Source organism: Physeter macrocephalus, unplaced genomic scaffold, assembly GCF_002837175.3.
Source record: "Physeter macrocephalus isolate SW-GA unplaced genomic scaffold, ASM283717v5 random_214, whole genome shotgun sequence".
In the NCBI taxonomy this organism is placed as follows: Eukaryota; Metazoa; Chordata; class Mammalia; order Artiodactyla; family Physeteridae; genus Physeter; species Physeter macrocephalus.
Genome location: NW_021145500.1, coordinates 45,976 through 55,966, shown reverse-complemented (window position 1 = coordinate 55,966; position 9,991 = coordinate 45,976). Strand labels below are relative to the sequence as shown.

General features: G+C 46.6%; 1 long non-coding RNA gene across 1 annotated transcript; it reads right to left on the bottom strand.

Annotated features, from left to right (window-relative positions):
* Positions 1-287: 287 nt before the first annotated feature.
* Positions 288-9,121, bottom strand: LOC129391846 (uncharacterized). Its single transcript, XR_008616606.1, has 2 exons — positions 8,959-9,121; positions 288-8,501 (listed from the first exon to the last, which is right to left on the bottom strand). It is a non-coding gene; the product is annotated as an uncharacterized lncRNA (long non-coding RNA).
* Between the last annotated feature and the right edge of the window lie 870 nt (positions 9,122-9,991).

The window sequence follows — 9,991 nt, the reverse complement described above, 5'->3', positions numbered from 1 at the left end:
CGGGAGAGGCCACAACAGGGGGAGGCCCGCATACCACACACACACACACACACACACACACACACACACACACACACACACACACAAAATCACTGAACAGTACCTCACCACGTGAAAGGCATGATGAGTGGTTGTCTTGGCTTTCCCTGGATCCATCTGATTCCCTTATTTTGCCAGATTCCACCTCAGTGTTTCTAGTCCTGGGTTAACATTCATTTTTGTCTTTGATTGGAGAAATCTGAAGCCGTATTTTCTGACTTCGTCTCCTCGTTTCCATCTTCACCCCCCAGTCCCTCTGCAAGATCCTGGACGTGGCCAGCTTGGAGGTGCTGAATGAATGCAACCGAAGGTCTCTGAAGAAGCTGGCCAGCCAGGCCGACTCCACAGAGCAGGTGGACGACACCATCCTGACCTGACAGACCTGGGCCTATCCACTGGGCTCTGCATCAGCATTTCAGCTCCACCTCTTTGTTCAATGTTTTCATTTTTGGAAATACGTTTGTTCTGATGGGGAGCTTAGGAGATGGCGTTCCCAGAAAGTATTTTAATATATCAGCAGACCACAGCCAAAGCCTTAAATCAAACCCACACACAACTGAAAATTGCCTCCTCCATCTCTCACCCTTTTCTTTGGAGACGAGAAGGAAAAGCACATGGGTGAGCCTCACCCAGTGGTAGCCAAGAGCTGCTTGTCCGCTCTGCATGGCTAGGTCTGGAACAAGGAGGCTCAGACTTCAGCTTCCCGGTCTCCTGTGCTTGAGCTCTGGTCCCAGGGCCAGTGCTGCCAGCCTTTGCCTAGATCCTGACGGGCACAGAACCGTGGAGGTGTGCCCAGTGTGGTGTGCCTTGGCGTGGCTTTTCAGCATTGTGTAGCCCAACTGGATCTGACCCTCCAGGTGACAATGACACACACATAGCCCTAGCAGTTCGCAAGTCGGGAGAGGGGTATAGGTTTAAATGCAGGTGGTTTGAAGGAGGGATGTTTAATAAAGGCTTTGATTTAATCTTTTTTTTTTTTTTTTTTTTTAAAGAAGATGTTGGGGGTAGGAGTTTGTTTATTTTTGCTGTGTTGGGTCTTCGTTTCTGTGCGAGGGCTTTCTCTAGTTGTGGCAAGTGGGGGACACTCTTCATTGCGGTGCGCGGGCCTCTCACTATCGCGGCTTCTCTTGTTGCGGAGCACAGGCTCCAGATGCGCAGGCTCAGTAGTTGTGGCTCACGGGCCTAGTTGCTCCGTGGCATGTGGGATCCTCCCAGGCCAGGGCTCGAACCCGTGTCCCCTGCATTAGCAGGCAGATTCTCAACCACTGCGCCACCAGGGAAGCCCTGATTTAATCTTGATAAGCAGATTTTTAAAAATCTCCAAACATCCACTAAACATGAAGCTTCTTGCATCAGGAACAAGGCAAGACTTGCAGCTGTTTTCATAAGCACAGGCAGCAGTCTGATTTCTGGGCATCTCTCTCCTGCTCTTGGAAGTCTTGTAGATACCTACAGCCTTCTCTGTCCTGAGGTTAGGTATCAAGAGGGGTGCAGCCAGGCCTGTGTTCTCACCTGCCGTGGAGGTTACCAGGGTCGAATTAGCCACCTCCCTGCTCTGTCCTGAGACCGGTAGGGAGCTTCTGGGAGTCAAGTTTTAAAGAGAAACTCTTCCCCTCTCTGGAATAAGAACAAACCACATTCCTGTAATCAGAATTGCCAGAGGAAACCAAAGTTGCAGTTCAGTATCTGCCTACTTTATGAATGACTTCCTTCCTCCTAGTTCTTAGAAGGCTCGTGATCCAAGCGTCCTGCCTGACGGAGCACGCTCCTCCGGGCCCAGAGACGCAAGTGTTTCTGGGCTGTTTCCCTGGTCACAATATGGAACAAACTTCTATCAAAATTTCTGGTCAGAGTTGTAAAAGGAAGAAAAATTAAACATGGTGGTCGCAAACTCACTTTATAAAGGGCCTGAAGTGCTATACGAAAAAAAGCAAGGCTTTGCTTATTAATGTTGCAGCAGAGATAGAAAGTAGCCTTGTGACTCAGCACTTCTGGTGAATAAGACAAGGTGACCTCTGAGATAATTGCTTTCTATGCCTGAGCCATATATGTCACAGGACTTCCTATTTTCTTGCAGCAGACACGGTCTCATCAGGCTCACTGTAAATGTAGAATCCCAGGTCTGGAAGGGACCTTGAGAGGTCAGCTGAGCTGATCCCCATAGCCAAGGCAGCCAGTGGTTACAGCTCTTGGTAGCCATGGTAACTGTCCTCTGCTTCTGGGATTCAGATGGTCATCAGCATCCTCCCAGCTGCCTGGGGCATATGTCCAGCAAGCCGTCTGCATATGCAGTCACCTCTGCCAGTTAGCTGTGGGGAGGCAGATGAAGTTCCTATGTGAGGGGTCGTGGGCTGGGAGACCTCTTTTAAGCCTCTGAGGTAAGTCTTCAGTGTTTCCTCTAGAATCTTAGAGGCTTACGTCCACCTCTGGTGGTGTCCCCAGTCTGAAGTTGGGAGGGGAGCCTGATGTACTTAGAGGTGGAAGACAGTAAGCAAAATCCAAAGGAAAAACACCAGTTCCAGTTCCAGAAACTGGAGGAGGATGAGATCTCTCTGTTGAGGATAGACGGATAAAGGTTGATTTACAGACGGAGATGACTCAGAGGCTCCCCGAGCATACTGAATTGTATTTCCTGAGTCTGGAAGGAGGGTGTGAACTCCCAGGAAACGAGCTGTGAAGGGCTGTCACAGCCATGACGGTGGAGCAGGCAAAGGGAACCCCGTCAGGCCAGAGTCATAGTCCTGAAAACAGGTGCCCAGACCGAACGAACATCCTGGAGGAAATGGAGCTTGGCCGCCGAGAACAAAGCTATTTGCCCTGGTGGTTGGTTTAGCCTTGGACGAGTCACCCAACATTTCTAGGCCAATTTTCTCATCCGTATAATGAGGAATTTGGAGTGGAAGCTCTCAATATGTCTTAAAGTTATCTTTTGGGGGTTAATAGTAATTATAACAGATGACATTTGGCATTTTTTTCACTTAATCCACTCAACCTACAGAGTAGTTTCTTACTATTTTCCTGAGGAGGGAAATTGAGGCACAGAGAAGTCACAAGGCTAATAAGTGGCGGTCTGTCTGAGCCATCCATATCCTTAGCCTTTCTCTTATTCTTACTGAACTGGCTAGTTGGGCACAAGCACCTGCCACTCCTTAGACTGGCGCCTGCAGGCCTCTCACATCCTGCAGCACATGAGGTAACGTGCTGAGGCGGCTCCAGGTGACTGGCCCGGGGCCTGAGCCACCCGAGGCCTCCTCCAGCAGCTCTGCGGGCTGATCCATACCTCGCCCCACGTACGGGACCCTTGCTGTCTTTAGAAAAGACATTTCTAAGACTCCCATGATCCTCTAGAGAGGGGACTCCCGTCTTTCTCTGCCATGTGTTTGAAAGGCAGTGACAAAATGGTGTGCCTTTAGCTAATCCCGGGAAAACTAAACTGAGCATTCTCAACCCTTTAACTCTAGGAGCCTCTGGAATCATGGGCGTCAAGACTATTTTAAAATGTGGGGGAGTGTGACATGGTTCACGTCCCTTCTAGGAACCAAAGGTGAGTTCCCTTTGTCCCACTGCTGTGATGCCGGAGGGCTTGGGAGAAGGGCAAGGGACCTGCAGGGTCAACACTGTTTTATTGGCAGGGATTTGGGGACGTTATTTTACTGAGAGCTGATCTCAAAACAAGACAGGCAGTTGGGAATGTTTTTCTTCTAAGTACAGTTCTGTGCAGACTGGTCTTTAACTGCTACAAGCCTTTCTAAATAAGAACAATAAGAAAAACAGGAAGCAGCCTAACTTAAAGATCTAGGTTCTAAAATATTTTTAAGGAAATGAAGCTATTGCTTTAAAAGTCTAGTACAGGGACTTCCCTGGTGGCGCAGTGGTTAAGAACCCGCCTGCCAATGCAGGGGACACGGGTTCGAGCCCTGGGCCGGGACGATCCCCCATGCCGCGGAGCAACTAAGCCTGTGCGCCACAACTACTGAGCCTGTGCTCTAGAGCCTGCTTGCCCCAACTAGAGAAAGATAGCGTGCAGCAACGAAGACCCAACGCAGCCAAAAATAAATAAGTTTAAAAAGAAAAAAAAAAGTCTAGTACAGAGCGCCCTAGTGGAGCTTCACAGACTTGGAAGTCAGGTTTAAACCTTGCCCACTTCATATTAAGCCAGAGCATGTCCCCTAACCTCTCTGAGCCCATGTCCTCATCTGTACAGTGACAGTACAGTGACAAGCCCCACAGGCTTGTCTGGAGTGAATGAGGTAATGCCCTCCATACATGGCTGGGCACGCGGGAGGTGCTGCATATGTGGATGATGTGATTAAAGTGAGGTATACTGACAAAAAGGGACTGAACAGTGGGCACCTAGTACCATTTAAGGTGCGTTGCAAATGCAGTGCTCTTATCAGGGGGTAATTGCTGGACCCAGAATTTACAGATGTTAATTTTTTGAGCCTGAAGTTTGAAAAGCTATTAACTTAAAATCAGATTTTTCTTGCAGAGTGATTACTGCGTTTGAATATCTAAAACACTGAAAAAGAGGTGTGTAAGTACATGGTTGGGGCTTCACTGTGCCTGGGCTGGAAAGCACTCCCCTGTCATTGCTGGAGCAGTGCTTCCGACAGGAGAGGCCAGGAGCCTGTCCCTGTTTTATGAGGAGTACAGTTGAGGTATGGAAGGAAAGGAGCATCTCTGAGGTTGTGTGGCCAGTTGGCTGCAGAACTGGAAAAAACCCACATTTCTTGATAACTCTGGTCACCATGTCCCAGGGCCATACTATAAAAATACTTTTGGAAGGTGAATTTAACAAAAGAAACAGTCAAGTTCTTGGCGTGTGCCTCTCTGGAGTGATTAGGTTTCACCTTTCAGAAGAGGTGGAGCTCAGTTATTTCACTGGGTGGTTCTGAGCTGCTAGGAGGGTTCCCTGCAGGCTGCCCTGGTGGAAGGATAGTGTTGATATTAACAAAGCTTAGGAAACTAGAAAAACTGGTCCAAGGATTATTAGCTCAGTGGGATTTCTGGGTGAGACTCCTGAGTGTGTCTGCATGGAAACACCGGTCACTTTGTGATGCTGCTCTGAGCTCTGGTTGAGATGACAGCCTGGTCATAAGCTACGTTAGATCTTTCTTACCATTTAGGTTCCCATAGAAAAGGAGGTGGGAAGCTGGGCGCAGCAGTATCTAACCCAGCATTGCTCAAACATTTTTGCTTCAAGGCTCCTTCACACTGTGAAAGATGATGGAGGACCCAAAGAGCTCTGGCTTATATGTAATTTGCCTACTGATACTTACCATCTTAGACATCAAAACTGGTCAACTTTAAAAGCTTTATTAATTCGTTTAAAAAGAATAAATCCATTACATATTAGCATAAATAACCATAACAAATATTTTTTCCAAAACAAGCCATTTTATTTATTTATATTTTTAAATTTTAAAATTTATTTTTGGCTGTGTTGGGTCCTTTTTTTTAAACATCTTTATTAGAGTATAATTGCTTTACAATGGTGTGTCAGTTTCTGCTTTATAACAAAGTGAATCAGTTATACATATACATATGTTCCCGTATCTCTTCCCTCTTGCATCTCCCAAAAACCATTTTAATGAGAGTGGCATTGCTCTGCATTTTTGCAAGCCTCTTCACTTCTGGATTCTCATGTCTCCTTCTGCATTCAGTCTGTTGCAATGTCACATATCGTGCAGGCACTGGAAAACTCCACTGTACACTTGTAAGGAATGAGTGGAAAAGGCAAATGACATCTCAGTATTGTGAAAATGTTTCAACTTCACAGATCCTTTGAAAGGGTCATAGGGAGTCCTGGTGTCACCAGCCCATACTTAGAAAACCGTGACCTAATCTCGGAGATGGGAGAAAAATCCTACTGAAGGGCTTAGTGGGAGGGGGTTTGACCCTGATAACGTGAGAGACCCCAAATTTGGCCCACACCTCACAGGAAGCAAATTCCAAGAGAGTTCAACCAGATTCTTTTTTCTTTTTTTTAAACTGGATTATTTCTGATGTTCCTTCTAACTCTTTAAATTCTGTGTGTGGCTTCACTTTAACTGAACAGAAACCAAGTGCCTACCATGTGCTAGTCCCCAGTGGATATCCGGATGGTCCCTGCAATCAAGGAACTTCATGGTCACTTGATTTGGGGGGGCTGCCAAAGGGCAGGGCAAGGCGATTGCCAAGTCTCTTGATATGGCCTCAGGCATGCAGGTGAGGGGTAAAGGGCCAATTCAGTCCCATCAAAGGGAGAGGCCAGATGGTTCCCTTCAGTCCTTCCCTCTTGGACCAGCATGTTGGACGGTGACCCATCCCACTCCTCATTTGAAGTCCGACATTCAGCGTACCTGCCCTCTCAATTCTTGTTTACACCCAGTTCCCCCATTACATGATTGCAGCATATGCTTCCTCCTTCGATACCTATTTCAGCAACTTTAGAATCCATTGCTGACCAGTCTGAATTGTGGATTTCACAGGTTCCCTCTAGGCCTCCGCCGCACTGGCCCTCGTCTCTCCTACTGCTTACCCTGAGGCACCTCAGGCATGAGGGTCCCTCTCCTTTACCCTCAGCCTCTGACACCACACTTCTTCACTCTCCTCTTTGCCAGTTGAGCTTTTTAAAGTGCTCTTAACCCATCTTCCTTCCACCCTTACTGCTCAGTGCTTACTGTTCACTGGCTGCCAATCCTCTACCTACGTTATCCTGAAAAATACTTTATTCACCCCACTGTTCTCACCAGCCACTCCATTTCTCTTTTCATTCACAACCAAACTTATTGAATGAACAGTATATACCCACCCCTCCACGGCATCACTTTCTGTTCTGTAAACCTGTGTACGCTCCTGTCCCCCTTACTCCTTGGTTTTTCCTTTTAACACATAGTTATTTGCATTCTCAGAATGTAAGCTCCACAGAAGCAGGGATTTTAAAGCTTTATTTACTGCTACATCTCCAGCTCCTCCATCAGTGCCTGGCACACAGTAAGCCCTCAAATGTACGTTGACTCATCTTCCCCAATTGTACCATAAGCTCCCTGAGGGTGGGGCTTTGTTTTGCTCCTGTTACATCTTCAGTGCCTGGCACCTAGTAGGCACACAATACTTACTGAATTAGCAAAGGAATCCAGTTGTCAGGTAAATTTTGTGATTTTTATTTTTATTTTGGCTGTGCCACGTGGCTTGTGGGATCTTAGCTCCCTGACCAGGGAGCAAACCCGGGCCCCTGCAGTGGAAGTGCAGAGTCCTAACCACTGGACCACCAGGGAATTCCCTATGTGATTTTTAAAAAAACACTAATTTGGTAGATATCGTTTGCATACTATCTTTTGCATCTGTCCCTTCCTGCTGTTACCTCACACCTGGGCTTCGGCAGTAACCTTTATTTTATTATTTTTTTTGTGGTATGCGGGCCTCCCTCTGTTGTGGCCTCTCCCGTTGCGGAGCACAGGCTCCGGACGCGCAGGCCCAGCGGCCATGGCTCACGGGCCCAGCCGCTCCGCGGCATGTGGGATCCTCCCAGACCGGGGCGCGAACCCGGTTCCCCTGCATCGGCAGGCGGACGCGCAACCACTGCGCCACCAGGGAAGCCCCCGGCAGTAACCTTTAAAGCTCTGCAGCTGAAATCCGTCCTGCATGCTTGTACCAGATAACTTTCCCCAAAGATTTTGATATTGCTCCTCTGCTCAAGAACTTTCAATGCCTCCCTATTGTAGTTTCTAATGTTTGAACAGGTGGTACTGCAAAGCTCATCTGTGATCTGGCTGTTCAGAACAGTGGAACAAAGTTTCCCATCAGTGGCACATACTGCTACTTACCTCAGATCACAAAAGTTTATGTCCATTTCTAAATATAGACTTTATAATCTAGCTACCATAACATAGCTGCAGTCATTGAATTGTAGTTTAGATAATTTAAAACAATGTTTCTAGAGGAAATTGTGCTCAGTTTCATTTTTGGGAACCAGGCACACATCCTGGCCTGCAGGGGATTCTCCCTCAAAGCTAAAATAGATGATCATTATGGCTGTGACAGCAGCTATCTAAATACACCTGCCATTCACAGCTCTCTAAATTCCAATTCCATCATGAAATCTTTATGATGAAATCCTTTCCCCATCATTCTAGCTGAAAGTGAAAGTGACAGCGCTCCTCTGAAGTCTAGGCTGCTTGACAGCTATTTTCTCTCTTGTATTGTCTTGTATATTTTATTTCTCATGAGTGTGTCTTATCTCTGATGAGATTGAAAGCTCCTGGATGGGAAAAGCTCTATCCTATAGTCTGTGGCACATAATAAATAGTGAGTACTCATTAAATGGCTACTTGAATAAATGAAGGAATTAATGCCTATTGCTTTCCAGAAGGCAGGCAAGTCAGGAGTCTGGTCTTCATAATGGCCAATTCTGTTCTACTTCTTCAAAGTATCCTACAGCCCTGATATCAGGAGGCTGCCTTGGGCATGTGTGCTTGAGTCTGCAACAGGAAATGGCCGAAAGCATGAATGAGTCAGTGGAAAATGACCTTGGTTTAACAGCATTAGTTACTGTTTATCACATGCCTATATGAGCCAGGTAATTTGCAAACATATCTCTAATCTTTACAACTATTCTGAGGAAACTGGGGCTCTGAGACATTGTGATGTGACTTTTCCAAAATCTCGAAGCTTTTAAGAGATGGAGCCAGGATTCTAAAGCATCTGAACCAAAGTCTCTCTGATTCCAGAGCAGGTTGAGATGATGATCTAGAGTGACCTCCTGCCTCACTGGCTGGTCAGGGGAGGATGTGCTTGCCTGGGGAATACTCTGAGGCTTCTTTCTTCCCTTACATTTCCTAAAACTGTTGGATCAAAGGCGATCCCACTAACCTTTCCCAGACCAAGAAGAACCATTTTTTCAGTGATCATATGAATAGCTCCCCTCCCAGCTAGTACCTTCGGATCCCAAGTCCATGTTCTTTTGTCATCACCAGGCTGATTCTCAGCTCCTGGAAAAACAACTCAAAGCTTGAGTCAGACACTCCATGTGCTGTTCAAGGATCTTCCCTGCAACACTGTTTATAATAACAAGAATTTTAAACATGAATGCCTATCAACAACAGAGTGGTTAAATACCACATGATGGAGTGCCAGTACCCCGCAGCTTTGAACTGACAGAGGTTTAAGTATGTTGTTAAAGAGAAAAGGCAACTTACATACACATGTGATTGCACAAGCAAAGAAAATTCATTGAAGGACATTTATGCATTCAGAAAATATTTGTTAAGCATTTTAAGGTATCCAAGAAACTTATTAACAGGGGTTACCTGTGAGGAGTGGGTCTGAGGGAAAAACAGTAACTTGTGCTTTTTGGTAAGCTTCTGTACATTTAAAAAAACTCCACAAGCACTATTTTGTATAAAGTCAAGATAAAAACAAGTTTGAGAAAACAAGTAGAAATATCCAACAGGTACTTGACTAGAAAGGGACAGGGCTGTACAGAACTTATAGTAACTTAAATTTTTTCCCTGCAGTTCTACAAATGAGGATGGCGGCAGGCGCATCCTACTTTTAGTGCAGGTAGGAACTTACTCTAAAACGGGAAAAAAAAAAAACCTAGGGCTGATGATAAACCGAATACCGCTTAACGTCTGCGGCCCAGGTCTTCCTACCACGCGATTTGGAGAAGTATTATCTGTAGATGGTGTGTAACTGAAGCCGCGGAAGCTGCTGCTGTAGATCCCAGGGGTGCATCTTACACGCCGGGTCATTCATCTCCCAAGCTCTGCGTCAAGCTGGAAGAGACGCTGTATCTGGAACCACCCACCCCGCTTTACCAACGGGGAAACTTAGGCTTCAAGAGGTCACAGGGCTGGGATGTGACTTCGCCCCAGCGCTGACGTCAAAGGCCACACTCCTAACACGCTACGTCCCGGTTCCTGTCCTGTAAAACTCCGCAGCCTCCAGCCGCCTAGGCGTCCTGTCCACA